Source organism: Nicotiana tabacum, chromosome 10 (assembly GCF_000715075.1).
Source record: "Nicotiana tabacum cultivar K326 chromosome 10, ASM71507v2, whole genome shotgun sequence".
Classification (NCBI taxonomy): domain Eukaryota; kingdom Viridiplantae; phylum Streptophyta; class Magnoliopsida; order Solanales; family Solanaceae; genus Nicotiana; species Nicotiana tabacum.
Genome location: NC_134089.1, coordinates 133103005 through 133119117, shown reverse-complemented (window position 1 = coordinate 133119117; position 16113 = coordinate 133103005). Strand labels below are relative to the sequence as shown.

The following is a 16113-nucleotide window of genomic DNA, read 5'->3' as shown; positions in this document are numbered from 1 at the left end:
TTTCTATATTCCCACGTTTGATTGTTTTACATCATTGTCAGAGAGAGAATCATCCATCTCATTAAATATTTGAGTGAATCATTTTTTCTACTTACATTTATTGTCATTTATCATATTTATTGCTTGTCTTCATTCTTTTATCCATTCATTCATTGAATACGATTTTTTACATTATTGACATCTATTAGTTTGGAATCTAGGATTTATTATATTTAATTAGAATTTGCCCATTATTATTTTATTTAATTAGTTTAACAAAAGGTTCTAACACTTTTTTTGATCAAACAAGTTATTTACTACTATTTAATTAGAACTGATAGAATCTGTTTTTCATTTTAGAATTACCAATGATGGAATCATGTGACTATATTTGTGGACGATTTCATAAATACAGTAAGAAGCTTACCCAAGTACTTGTCCCACCACCAACCATCATCAGTTCATCACCCTACTCCTTGTCAACTCTTTGTCCTTTATTTAAAATGTGTCATGCAATGATCTTATGTTTGATTTTTTTATTTTTTATTTTTCATTTACGTGTGCTAATTTATCATTAGTAAATCAACATTTTGCCTATTAAGTTTTTTTCTAGAGAATAAAATGTTTACGTAGGTTAACGTAGGTTAACGTCAATGGCACCCAGCGATAAAATATTAAGATTAAGCAACGTAAATTTATTACGCAAAATATCCATTTAATTTATTTATTTATTTGGTTTTCCACCCGATGTCCGGTACCCGCATTGGAGCCCGACTATATCCGTATTCGCGCCGCATAGGGCCCCATTCAGGGAGAAACGCTCTCTACCAAGGATTTTTCCACATCCAGGACTCGAACCCGAGACCTCTGATTAAGGGAAGATATCCATTTAAAGTTAACGTATAAGTAACTAATATAACGTGCACTAAACATGAAAAACTTAGTGTAATATCTTTTCTTTTTTAATTTTTGTAATTATACATAGGAGGAAGGGGGAAGGAAAATGGGGGAAGAGGATTACAAGATGAAAAATTAAATCTTCATCAACAAGGTAAAAATTAAGTAGTCAACCAACTAAATTATTAAGATTTTTTGTATAATATATTACTATATGGATTCCCAAAAATTAACATGTGTAACGCTCTTAAATATATTTTGTGGTTAAAACTTTGTATTAATTACTGATAGCTTGTGAACCAAGTTTCAAATATCAACTTATCTTGAAAATTATTTTTCAAAGAAAAAGTACTTTCGTTGAGGAGCAATTAGTGTTTGACCGAGTTTTTAAAAAGTATTTTTAAGGGTATTTTTTCAGAAATACTTTTGGGAAAAAATTATATTTTTAGCTTCTCAAAAATAGTTTTTGCTTCTGCTCAAAAATATATTTTTTTCCTCCTTAAAATTTAGTTAAACACCTCAACTTAAAAAAAATAATAAAAAAATATATTTTTAAGCTTGAAGAAATTCGGTTAAATACTATGAAACTTAAATGGGACCTTGCGTATATAATGCTAGTGACAGTGTGGACTGAGAAGTCTCCATTGAAGCGCGTAGAGAAACAGCAGAATGAATGAGGGAGTAGACATAGTTAACAATCTGGAAAGTAGTACTCCTACGTGTACAAATTAATTCGTAGTTGGGAAAGTAATGAGTGTTACCACTGGCCTAGCTGTAACTGTGGGGTTCCTACGTCTGTCGCTATGTACAACTATTGTATACGATGTATTAAGTACGTAATTGGTAGCTTTAATAAAATGTAATCTGTAGACAAAAACGTACGTGGAGTTGTGGACATCATTACGACATGTCATACATGCATGTGTCATCAACCCGAGACCGTCAACTTTAGCGGAGTTTAAGTGGGACCCGCACTGGTAAAACGACTGTCCCATTGATAAAGACAAAGGGGTTTGATTATTTCGCCTAACCTAAAAGTAGGAACAAAAATCACTGTTTGTGTTCCCATGGAATAACAACAACAATAATATATTTTAGTGTGCGCTCACATCTTACCTCATGATATAGCCAATGGAAATTGTTCCAAATCTTTGGTTTTCTTCTTCTTCTTTGATGGAGTAGGGAAGTATTCATAATGTTTACACGCTACCAATTTTACGACAAAATAACGTGCTCCAACACAATTTTTTTTTTATTTGGAAGAATAGCAATATAATATTAAAAAATAGGACTATTCAAAATCGAATCGTAATCGATTAGCCAATCGTAAAATTAGTTTAATAATTTATTGGTATGAAGTTATCGGATTAACGATTAGTGAACGAATTAAAATTTGTCATGGTCTGTGGCTGTTATATTTAAATTTAGGACAGAATCAAATTATAAAAGGCGGAGGGGCCTATGTGCAAAACACGGAAAACTTGGAGGGTTGAGATCTGTTCAGCTAGCATAGATCAAGGGCTGAGATTAATTGAAAAAGCATCAAAAATAACGACTGGGAGGGGAACAGTACCAACGAACTTCCGGTAACTCAATCTTTCTCTCTCTTCTGATTTCTCTCCCTTCAATCTAAATTCTCTTCTCACCTAAATCTATCCTTCTTTTGTTGCAGAATTCGAGCTCATATCCATGGAGTCCATCACTTAGTATTGTTATCAGTTTAATTTCTTCATTTTAGTTGTAATACTTCATTTCAGTCAATAAATCGAAAATTGTCCCAAAATTACTTGTTGTTGAATTTTCTATAATTGTGTTTATTTTAGCTTGACAATTGGCATCAGAGCTTCGTCGATTCCATGCTAAATCAGAGGTACTAATGGTGGAAGGAACCCGCATGAAAGTAATGGATGAAAAATTAAACCAACATGACGAGTTGTTGGCTGAGCTGAAAGAAGGGCAACAAACTTTGAAGGACACCCAAGCAGGTATTCAAGGTACCTTGGAACAGTTGTTGGAAAGGTTGAATACCATGGATCGAAGGCAACCTAGACCACCTGAGCAAATTCCTGGGGTTGGAATTGGACTGCTTCCCTTACCGGTTGAGAATAGAGCAGCTAGACCACAACCAGGGCAGATTCCTAATCCGAAATGGGAATTACCAAGCTTCGATGGTGCTAACCCTAAGGTATAGATTCGAAAATGTGATAGATTCTCCAATCTGTATAAGGTAGCTGAGGTTCTTAAAGTAGAAGGGGTTGCTTTGTATATGAATGACAATGCTGAGTTACTAATTAAAGGAGTGATTACATGGGATGAGTTGAAGGAGGAGGTATGCAATAGGTTTGGGGAAGTGCTAATGGAGGATGTAGTGGAAGAATTTAATCGACTACAACAAACAAGTAATGTGGAAGATTATCTGGTGAAGTTTGATGACTTTAAAGCTCAGATGATAGTGAGGAACCCTACACTAAATGAGGCACATTTCCTCTCTAGCTTTGTAGGAGGCCTAAAGGATGAAATCAAGTACTCAGTAAAGTTATTCAAACCTAAAACCTTGAGATGTGCCATTGAGCAGGCTAGAATGCAAGAGAGAGCTATTGAGGGTGCCTTGAAGAAGAACCAGCCAGTGGCAAGAGTGGCTACTGTTGCTAAGGCTTCAGCTCCAACAATTGTGCAAAGACCAACTGCAACTGCTCCGTCCAAACATAGTCCCTTGAGGCTGACTCCAGAGGTGTATGAGTACAGAAAGGCCAACCATCTATGCTACAGGTGTGGAGAGAAGTTTGGTCCTGGTCACCGGTGCCAATTCAAACAACTGCAATGCTTGACTGGAGAAGTGGAAGAAATGACTACTATACAGGAGGAACCTCCACCTGAGATAGAAATTGAAGTAGACATTGGACCAGAAATACAAGAGGCCGTTGCTTTAATGCTTTGTCTGGTACTAATATGGGAGTCATTACTATACTAGTAAGGGGAGTGTTTAGAAAGAAGGAGCTAACTATATTGGTGGATTGAGGGAGCACTCACAGCTTTATTAATGAGATCACTGTTAAGGAGACTGGTTACACACTAGTATTTTCTAATACCTTAAGGGTAACAGTGGCTGGTGGCAACTACATATATAAAAACTCTGTTTGTCCCAAGTTTAACTGGAAGATGGGTGGGAAAGTGTTTGAAGAAAATCTGAGAATACTACAGTTAGGAGGTTGTGACATAGTCCTTGGCAATGACTGGATGAAGAAGTTCAATCCAACCAAATTTGACCATGAGAAGAACTGTGTAACCATTGACAAAAAGCGCAATAAGGTGGTGTTGTAGGGCATGAACCAACAAGGGCAATTAGGGTGGACTAATGGAAGCACTATGGGGAAACTGATCAAGAATGGACAAACTCTCATGGCACACTTATTCTTGGTGCAAGCAGTAGCAGCAAAGGAGGAAGAGCCAGTTGATTCCTCCATCCAGTCTGTATTGATCACTTATCAAGATGTGTTTGCTGAGCCTAAATCTCTACCTCCCACAAGGGCCCTAGATTATGGGATTCCACTCAAATCAAGAGCTGCCCTTATTAGCCTCAGGCCCTACAGGTATAATTTCTTTCAGAAAGAAGAACTAGAGAAACAAGTAACGAAAATGATGCTTAATGGGATCATTAGAGATAGTCAGTCACCTTTTTCTTCACCAGCTTTACTAGTAAAGAAGAAATATGGGACTTGGAGATTTTGTGTAGATTACAGGGGGCTTAATGAGATAACCATCAAAGATAGTGTGAACACCTAATTTTTGACAACATTTAATTTTTTATCACTTCTTTTATGTAAATATTTTAGGGGGTTTTAACCTACTATTATTTTAGTTTTATTACACTTTTTATTATAGGATAAAAATACAAAAAAAAAATTAAAAGGTGAATTATCACTATTAATTTTTTTTTATTATTTTTTGTTTTTTTATGAAAAACAAATCCGAAAATATTATTATTTTTTTAAAAAAATAAAATAAATTTCGGGAATGATTTAAAAAATAAGAAAAAGGGAAGTATTGAATAAAAAAATATAAAAGTAAAAATAGGTAGAATTCTCTTTTAAAAAAAAAGTAAAAGAATGTAGAAAATTAAAAAAAATAAAAAGTTTTGTGAAAATTTTAAAAAAATTAAAAAGTAAAAGAAGGTTGGAATTAAAAAAAAATATAAAGGTATCTGAAAATTTAAAAAATTTAAAGTAAATGAAAGTAGCATTTTTAAAAGAAAAAGGAAAAGAAAGTGGTTTGTTTTTTTAAAGAAAAGTTAAATAAAGTGAGATTCTCTTTTAAAAAAATAAAAAGTGAAATTTTAAATAAGATAAAAGTAATTAAAGTTGGAATTTTAAAAATAAAAGTAAATAAAGGTGGGATTTCTTTTTCTAAAAAAAATAAAACCAATTTGTAAGTAGGATTTCTTTTAATTAAAAAATAAACAAATAATAAAAAAACAAATCTGAAAAATTTTAAAAATTTTGCTATAAATAGAAGAGAAAATTTAGGAAGAAGGGGGTTCAAAAAAGAGGAAAAAAATAGAGGAGAAGAAAAAAAGAAGGGGGCGGAGATAGCAGTATACACTCGATATACACTCTGGATACACTGGATATACAGGGTCAGAATTCATTTTGGAGAGTTTTGGGAGTTGAAAAAGAATAGCTATTGTTTCATTGCCTCGCTTAGGATCTGAAATAGCTAGAACCTTTCTTCATTTTACTTCTGCTCTATACTTGGAGTCGTTTATAGGTTTGGATCTGTTTGTTTGAATCAAAATTCAATACCAGTTGGTTTGGTCAAGGTTGTGTTTGGGCGTTCTTTTTTTTGGTTTCTACTGGGTTCATACTATTCCTGGTTTGGTCGAGTTAAGCTCTGGGCTGTTGTTGATTTCTGCCCGTTACTGCTGCTTGTTGATTGTTGAATACCAGTTGACTACCTGCTGCTGACAACTCCTTTTCTATTTGATTCGATTTCCAGGTACACATCTCAGACTGTTTCAATATATTGTCTCATGTCGGAATAGCGAAAATGAAACTGAAGTTTTCTGCCGTAGATCTATTGTCCTCATAGTTTCATTACGTTTTTATATAACTTATGTAGTTTGGTTTATTGTATGCTGTAATTAATTGGGGTGTATAACTGGACTGATTAAGTTGAATTATGTAGGTTGCTGGACTATTGATTTATGGTTATTCTAGCTTTAGACTTAGTATGATTAGTATTTATTTAGTTGAGCATTTGGCTGTTTAAAATTTAAGAACCAAAAGCAGTTTAAAATTACAACCAAGTTGAAAGCAGGAGGCACTGACCACATCAAGTTCATTTCTAAGCCAAACGTGCTTCAGTAGTTGGACTTTTGACATAATGGTTAATATTAGTTCAGGGCTTAAACCATTTCTCATGAGTAAGTTTCTTTTATTTTGATTGGCATGTGAACTCAAATGGTCCTCCCAAATTAATATTAGTGTTTGAGTATAAGTCAGTGAAGCAATGGTCAAGTCTGTTAAGTTTTGGTCAATAAGTTGGTCAATTTGATTTAGGTAGCATAAGTTGAATCCATATGATAATCGTGTTCTCTATTTCAATAGCAGGTTCATTAATGCCAATTAGTAATATTAGTTCGGATCAACCTAAAAATAACCGGGTTTTCACGATCGTGTTTCCAGTAGCTAATACATAAGTATTCTGAGTCTTAAACTAGGATTCTAGGGATCACTATTTCATTAATTTCTAATAAGTAAATACGGCTTCTCCTTGATTCTAATTGTTAAGCACGTTTGAATAATCTGGATAATCTCAGTGAATAAATTAGGATTTCTTTTTTTTTAAAGACGAATAAAGTAGAGAATCATAGTTGCTTTTAGGTTTGCCCTCTTAAAAACACATGAGATGGACCTCGCCGATCAAAACAAATGCATAAATTGTGGGGTCCTCTTAAATCGTTATAATGAATATATAGAATTCGGGATGGACCGTTTAGCAAATTTCATGGCCTTCCCCAACATAATAACGCGTTAGTCACTTTATGCGCACTTTTAATAACATTACCTCCCTAAACTCGGGTGCACATTTACGTGATCCAAATCCAAATCTCAACGGAGTCGAAATGTGTCAATAACCACGGGTGCATTGATGTGACGTGGTTCGAGATGTGTTTTCACGACGTTGCAATTCACATTAAAAAATAATAATAATAAAAACGGTAAAAAGTTTAAATTTGAACATAGGTTCAATATGAATTAAAATCAGATAAATAAGCCGAATATGACAGTTGAGCGACCGTGCTAGAACCACGGAACTCGGGAATGCCTAACACCTTCTCCCGGGTTAACAAAATTCCTTATCCAGATTTCTGATTCGCGGACTGTAATATAGAGTTAATCTTTTCCTCGACTCGGGATTCAACCGGTGACTTGGGACACCATAAGTCTCCCAAGTGGCGACTCTGAATTAAATAATAAATCTCGTTTCGATTGTCCTTTAATTGGAAAAACTCCCTTATATACCCTTTTCCGGGGTGTAGGTGAAAAAGGAGGTGTGACAGCTCTGGTGACTCTGCTGGGGAACGAATCTAGAATCTCTGGTTCAGGGTTCAAGAATTCGAGCTTAGATAAATTGTTATATTTGGTTTTATGTGATTTTTACATGTTTGGGCCTAATGTGCTAAATGATGCTTTTACCGCTTTGATTTTATCTTAACTGTATATAAACTGTGCCGAAACCCTTCTCTTCTTACCTCTGGGGATGTTGCTTACTGGTTGAGACTCCCTATTTTGTTAGTGTTATACCCTGAAATAAGAAAGAGGCTGGACAAGTTACAAAGCCGGACGATCCCGCGGGTCCCCGGTACGTAGCCCCCTCCTCGACTCGAGTTGTCCGCTCGGGTACACAGTCTAGAACAAATACCCAGGTTACGAACCTAGAATAACTCAGCTTCATGTCGGATCCCTAGTAGGAACGTTTGTTTGCATCATGTGCATTTGACTTTGGAGGCTCAACACAGGGGTTGAATCTGTCTAGGACAGGTGTACCAAAATGACAAAGGACCATCCTGATGCATCTTACTTGCTACTTGTGCATTTGTTTGCCTCAGACTTGCATGCTGACCGGCTTTTGAATACTTTGAGGAAAGAGAGATAGAGGTAGTTAATCGCCTATTTTGAAAAAAATCAATGTCCAAATAGCGTCGAAACTCTGTCGAATTTTTGAGAAAAAATGAACGAAAAAAAAAGAAAAAAAAAGGGTTTGGTTTATGAGAAATGGTTTTTATTTGCCATTGAAAAGAGTCTTGTTTTCAAAAGAAGTTTGTTTTATCTACCCGAACTACGTCGGTTTGATTCTCACCGGATGTGAGATACGTAGGCAACCCTCATCGGGTCCAACTTCCCCTTTTTGCAAAATACCCAGAAAATGTCAAAAATTTTAAGTTTCGTCATAAATAAGTTGGGCGACGCCATTTTGTCAAAATAGCCGAATGTTCCCAAAAGGGACGCCGGAAGGCTGACTTTGCATAAACGGCCACTTGTAGCCATTTTTTGGATTTTTGACCGGTTGACTCACCCAACTTTAAAATCTTCATTCCCGAAATGCTGAAAAGCCGTGTGGGGAACCGGATCTTCCTTTTAATCTGTGGAAAATTAAAAAATAGTCAATTTGTTGAGTCAAATAAATTTTATTTCTTAATCACCTTAATAAATGTGCAGGATGAGCACGATGCAAAATGAACCTTTTTCAATAATGACTAAAATCCCTTTCAAATTGCGACTATGGTGGGATGATTTAGGTGGTGAAGGGCAAGACGAGGTCAAGAAATATCTAAAAGGTCTTACGGGTTTATTGGAAATCCAGCCTCGGGGGATATCATAAGAGCTTTGGTCACCTGCTAGGACCCAGCACATAATGTCTTCCACTTCTCCGATTTCGAACTCACTCCGACTTTGGAGGAAATAGCCGGGTACATCGGAAATGCTGAAGTTCCGTTGAGGCAAAAATAACTGGTTGCTCCAAGAGCTGTCACTGTGCATCAGTTTTTAGATTCGTTAAAGATACCCAAGACGGTCCATAACCCAGATTTGGCCGCAGGTTTTTGTAATCCGCGCTTTATATACGACAGATACGGTCATGTCGGAGGATTCAACAACCTAGGTAACAAGTTAGGCAGCAAAAGTAACCGTCAGAAATGGGACGAGCATAGACGAGTGGCTTTTATGATAACCTTTTTGGGCCTCTTGGTATTTCCAAGGAAAGACGGAAACATTGATCTGAAAATAGCCGGGATCGTCAGTACCTTGCTCATTCAAGATAAAAGCACTCTTGCGCCTATGATAGTATCTGATATCTTCCAAGCTCTCACAGCTTGCAAAGGCAGAGGGAACTTTTTCGAGGGGTGTAACTTGTTGCTACAAATATGGATGACTGATCATCTCTGCCACCGTTCCCAGCTCTTGAGTTATGGCTCCTCGAAGAAAACTTGCATAGAAGAGTTCTACACAAGAATCAAGGGGATCAGTCTACCCCCAGGGAGTTACGGCATGGACATCATTCTTTCGGACCCTCACCGCCAACCAAATACAGTGGACACTAGGATGGTTTCCCATTGACAAGGTCATCCATATGTCGGCAGCTATGCCTCATTTTCTCTTGATGGGACTTAAGAGCATTCAGCCCTATGCTCCATACCGGGTTTTGAGACAATTTGGGAGGTACCAGATAATGCCGAAAGATGAGGATCTCAGTACCCAAGTAATTGAAATCAGTCCTGATGGCCAGTTTCCTGAAGCCAAAGTCCGTCAGATTTGGAGCGAATGTCAATACTTGGCAGCAAATACTTGTGTGTTGGATCGAGCTAAAGGGGAAATTTCCCCCGGATATCACTCTTGGTATAGAGGGGACGTGTCATTTGGGAGGCCGGCTAAAAGACCTTACATCCAAGATTTTGCTGGGTCATCACAAGAACTGGGGCAACTTAAAAGGGATTTTTGCAACAAAGTCCGCGATGAGGCCGAATGACGCCCCGCGGGCACCAAAATTTAAAGTTTTAATGTATTCCTAGTTCGAGTCTGTATTTTCTATTTTTAAGAGTCTATTGTCTGTCTGTCTGTTCACTTTTCACATCAAATTGTGTCAATAGTTTTTGGGTCCGCATTTTGTTTGTTTTCCTTTCAAAATGTTTTGCCTTGTAATAGAACGTTTTGCTAATGAAGATTGAAAAATCCAAAAATGGTGTCTTTATTTTTCGCACTTGTGGTCAGAACTACGCACGGTCTGATTCATGCGGGGACATGATACGTAGGCAATCCACATAAGATTCGACCGCCATCAAATATATATATATAGAAAAGAGAAAAATGAGAAAATAAAGAAAATAAAGGAAGGCGTTCAAAAGGAGCACAATTATAAGAAGCCGGAATGACGCGCGTAACTGAAGCAAAATGCATAATAGAAAGGGTTAACTGCCTAGTTGCATTGCATCCTCAATGTGTGTTTTCCTATCTGTTAAAAACCCTAACGCTAACATGTTGCTCTCATTTTGTTCTTTTTCAATCTTTAGAAAGGTGGTTGGTTGTGGTTCTAAAAGTAACGCTTCCCTGCAACACAAAAGCCAAAGACAATGGCAGAGAATAACAGAACGGAGTGGGTTGGTACCAATGCCCGAAAACGGCTGGTTGAACAGGACTACGAGTTGGTATAAGAGGTAAAAATGTTGAGACAGCACATGGAAGACATGTATCAGGCCTGGACGACTGGGGAGGCGCCACCCCCTCCACCACCTAGATTCCTAGATGTTGCCCTTACCCAAGCTCTAAACACAATGCCAGATGATCCTCCATACCCTCCAGATCTACCCCCTTATCTCCAAGCTCACGATGCCCAATATTACCCCTCAGAAGTTGCCCACAAAGTTCCCAACTCATGCAAATAGAGCCTTCGGGATAAGTTGCACATGGAAAATGAAAGGTTCACAGGAAGTGAAGGGAAAGATAGGATACCCAGGAAGCTGAAAGGCATAGAACAATCCTTGAAAAACAAACAAGGAAGGGAAGACCAAGGTAGCATGACTTACAAAGAACTGTCTGTGTCCCCTGACGTTCGCCTGCCCGTGGGGTTCAAAGTGCCAAAATTTAACTTGTATGATGGGTGTGGAGATCCAGTAGACCACCTGAGAGTTGTGAGCACGTGATTTTTGCCTTACGAAAAATTACTCCAAAATAAATCAAAATAGATTTCTTGTACTGTGTAATTTTTGAATTTGGCGTGGTGTTAAATGTTTGTGTTATGTCTGTAAATGTTTATTTTTGTCAAAATAAATCAAAAAATAAAGTAAAATACATATTGCATGCATATAGGATGCATTTAAGAGATAATTTAAATAAAATCGCAAAAAATACGCATTGGTTCTATTTTAAATGTTTCACTATGTAATTGATGTTTTTGCCTATGTGTTAAATAATTGTTATAGAGTAATTAATATATTTTTGTGAAGGTAAAATGGTTTTATAATTTTTAAATTAGAAAATGAATTAATTAAAAAATAAAATAAAGAAAACATACTAGTAAAAGATTGGACCTGGATTAAAATCCAGGCCCAAATCAATTAATCCCCTTCACAGCCCAATCCCAACAGCCCCATGTCCGGTCCAATTCAAACAAATCAAAACGACGACGTTTCATCACCCTTCATCAAGGGCCGTCGGATTCAATTCATCCAACGGTTGAGATACACTACCCTTACCCGTAACCCGTAACCCGACCCTTTAACCCGATCCAGCCTGACCCCAACCTTTAACCAAACGACGACGTTTGGTTAAGTGAATTGATCTCAACCGTAAATCTTAATTGATCCAACGGATGAGATCAATCCACCCCACTCGTATATAAATCCAATCCACACCCCAGCCCCCCAGACCAAACACCCCACCCTTCGGCCCTGTTCATCGTCTCCTTCAAGAGACCAAATGAACTTCACCTTCCACCACCGTGCACCGCCTACCGGAAATCGCCTCACGGCGGTTCCGGTAGTCCAAACCACCCTACCTTAACACCCTCGACTCCTCTCAACCTCCCCTTTCCAAATCCATAACACATATACCTCGAATCAGGCCCCAATGTCTCGAATCTTCGATCGAAGTTTGGCCTGAAGAACCAACTGTCTCTGATGACTTCCAAAATAACACCAGAGCTTCCCCTGTCCATCCTCATCACGGATCTGTTAGTAGCATGGTTCGAATCTTCATAGAACTGCTCGAATCTTAACTTGAAGATTCGAGTGAAACCTAACCCTACTCAGATTCCTTCCAAATTAACACCAAATGACCCCTAGACCTCGCTCGTGCCTAGAATACCGTTGGTTTGCTTCGAATCTGCCTAGAAGTGTTCGGATTTAAGATCCAAAATCTGGAACCCTAAGAATTTTCCAATCTTGGAATTTTTCCGATTCGAGTGAAGGATTGAGGTCTAAGAGACTTTAATCGAGGTATTCTCAACTGAGAATACTTCGAATAAAGTCTGTTCAACCTCAAAAATGTCCGAATCCAAGTTGAGTCTGTGTCTGAATAAATTTGAAGATTCAGAGGTATTTTCTATTTCTTTTGTGTATTCTACGTGTATTGTTGTCTGTTTTAATAGTTTTTTTTAATTTTTCATATTTGTTTTGATCAATTCTGTCATTTCTGTCTCCTACCCCATCTACTTGATCCGAATGAGAATTGTTTCTATTGGTTGTGATTGTTTACAATGTGTGTAATCGACTCGATTAAGTTCGTCGATTAATTATATTACGAATTCTCATAATACTGATTGAAATTATCTGTTATTATGTACTGTTTGTTGACGAATACTGTAGATAATCATTTTTAGCTAATACTCGTTAGTTAAATCATCCTGGTTTATATGAATCTGTCAAAATAAAGGTTGTATATATGTTACTATCTGAACATTAAAGTTTCAGGACATTGTCAGTATTGACAATGATCCTGTGTGTGTTTGATTCTAGTTCAGTGTTAGGTCCAGTCTGAATTGTGTTGATAATTTTCAGTAATATGTTGTTAGTTCTAAATTCAGTGAAATATTGCTATAATGTCAAGTTTGGATTCTAGTTTACAAAGTTGGTCAGATACAATTGTATTAGGAGGTTAATAGGATTGGTTATAGCTGTAAATCAGAAGAATAACTAAGTTTGTACAAATTTTTAGAAACTGTTTTGCTATAGGTTCTGATTTTTCAGTAATAACATCAAGATTTCAGGGGCATTTCTGGGAATGAGCAGTAAAAAACAGGGTGTTAGTACTAGTATATTATAATGTAATGTTAGTTGCTATTAGTTAATAATACTAATGGGGAACAAAGGGATAATGGGCTGCTGAAAATCAGGGAAAAGGTTTTACATAATGGGATTTTCTGTTTTTAAAAAGAAGAAGGGGGTCCAAGAAGCACTTAAATTGCCTAGGACCAGCCCTGTATAAATACAGGAGCTGGACAGACAGTTAAGGACAGAATTTTGGAGTGAGAAAAAAAAGAGGGAATTTTTGAGTGAGAAAGAGAGAATTTTAAGAGAGAGTTTTGCATGCAGAATTTAGGAGAGTCTTTGAGGAATTTTCAGAAAGACTGGAAGAAAGTTTAAGAGTTCCTTTTGAAGAAATTTTAGGAAAATTGAGAGGGAGTTTCAGATTTTAGGATCAGTTTTCAGAAGAGGAGAGTTTGAGAGATTTTAAAAGAGGAAAAAGAAACAGAAAAGGAACAAAAGAGCATTCACACACACACACAGATATACAGCAACAGAAAAACAAAAATCAGAAAAAATGGGATTTTGAAACTGAAAAGGAATTGAAATTTGAAATATTGTTTCTTTTGTTGAATTTGTTCAACCTTACTTGGTTCCATTGATTCAATTAATATTTGAAGTGTCCAGTTTTAAAAATAGCTGTACTGTGTATCTGTTTTCTTCGGATCCTCTTATTGCTCAAATTTGAGGGAATACTGGTATTTCGCTGTTTTTGTTACTGCTGCAACTGCTGAAACTTACTTCTTCTACCTTCATTTTCAGGTATATATATCCTTTTAAATTCTATGTTGGAAAAAGATTCAATATGGTGGATAAATGAAGATTGAATTGAAATTCTGTTTTTATCTGTCCAGATTCATCAATTTAAATTTCGTTTTTTTATTTTATGTTAGTTAATTAGTAGTGAATTCAATTTGATAGCTATGAGCTAATTGTCTTACTTTGAAAGTTCGTATAAAGATTTGTAATAACATTAGCTCATTATCTCATTAGTTTAATCATATTAAATTGTCGAAGTAGGGAATATGGTATGAATGTTGGTCATTATTTAAATTTTATTGTTGGTTAAGTAAGAAGTGATGTAGCAGGGCCAAGATAACTATAGTAGTGATATTTTTTGTTACATAAGGTTAAGATGATGATGTCGATAAGATAATAGATGTGTGTATAAACTTTGGTGAAAGGTGACATGGTATAGCTTGTTACGATGTTTAAAATATTATGAAGGTTTACAACATATAACTAAGTTGCATATAAGGTAATTTTATTGAATTGGCTTGTATAATAATTCCTTTCTTATAAACTCGAATGCCTATCTACCTTCTTAAAATAAATTAACCAAGTAATTAGGCCTATTAGATTAAAAGCAAGCATATAAGAATGAAAAAAGATGTATAAGCATAAATTGCCACACTTCATATCAATGATAATTAGAAGTAGAATTTGCATTAAATAAATAATGAAAATTCTCGGAAAATATTTCCTTCCTTTATGAATCATTTATTTTCAGTTTCATATGCAATTTATTCTTTGGCATATATATATATATATGTCATATATGTTTAAAAATAGTACTAATCATGTTTTTATTCTGTTCTTTGAACTTGAATAGTCTTGGATAAACATGTTATATGTGGAAATTCCATAATATCATTATAAATATGTCGCGCGATTAGGGATACGTTCGCGTACCCTGATTATATTTTTAAAAGCAAAAAATTCGGATTATGCGTACGCGCAATTTCGAACGAATGTTTAATAAAAGGATTTTTCTAAAGGCGTTAAATCAATTTCATAAAAAACCCAAGATGTACGGTTCACTATTCAAGAAAAATAAATATTCTTGATTCAAAACAATCTCGGAGAAATGATTGCTTAATATATTATAAAAAATTATTGTGTACACGTACGCGTGACACAATTCCGCATTTTTAATTTATAACACGAATATACGTACGCGTAATTCGATTCAAAGAAGGTTTCAATCGTAATAAGTATAAGCAGTAGTAAAATCAGAAAACATCAATATTTAATAAAATCAAGATGATTAAGCCAATAATAAAAACAGTTAAGCGACCGTGCTAGAACCACGGAATTCGGAAATGCCTAACACCTTCTTCCGGATTAACAGAATTCCTTACTCAGGATTTTTGGTTTGCAGAAAAACAAACAGAGTCATATTCTCCTCGATTCAGGGATTATAATTGGTGACTTGGGATGCCTCAAAATTCCCAGGTGGCGACTCTGAAACAAATAAACAAATCCCGTTTCGACTGTCCTTTAATTGGAGAAAACTCCCCACGCGCCTCGCGGGGCGGAAAAAGGAGGTGTGACAGCTCTGGCGACTCTGCTGGGGACTAACATGTTATTTTAACCCAGAACCATAGGTTCAGGGTTTAAAGAATTCGAGCTTAAAATATCTGTTTTTATTGGCTTTACTTACTATATAATTTTCAACTGTTTATATGCTAATATGCTAAATGTTTTTTTTACCGCTTTAATATTATTTGAATTGTGCATATATACAACTGCTACGAAACCCCCTTCTTTCTGAGTCTTCTGAATTTATGGTGTACACGTGCGCGTGACCCACCTTTCTGTTAAAGTCATACCAAATAAGACGGAGTTGGGACAAGTAACTAGGCCGGGCAGACTTTCGTGCTCCCGGTACGTTGCCCCCGCTTCGGCTCAAACTGTCCGTTTGGGTAAGCCAGGTTTAGAACAATCAACCTAAGGTTTTACACTTAGAATAACTCAGCCATGTACCGGATCCCTAGTAGGAACGAATATTTGCATCATATGCATTTGCCCTTGGAGACTCAACACAGGGGTTGGGTCTGTCTAGGACAGGTGAACCCAAAAATTAAAAGACCATCATGATGCATCCTACTTGCTACTTGTGCATTCATTTGCCTCGAACATGCTTGTTGACCAGCTTAAAT

The 16113-nt window shown here is 36.3% G+C and overlaps 1 long non-coding RNA gene across 1 annotated transcript; it reads left to right on the top strand.

Annotated features, from left to right (window-relative positions):
* Nucleotides 1-11991: 11991 nt before the first annotated feature.
* On the top strand, nucleotides 11992-14224 carry LOC142164911 (uncharacterized). The gene is made up of 2 exons (XR_012695995.1): nucleotides 11992-12463; nucleotides 13934-14224. It is a non-coding gene; the product is annotated as an uncharacterized LOC142164911 (long non-coding RNA).
* The last annotated feature ends 1889 nt before the right edge of the window (nucleotides 14225-16113 follow it).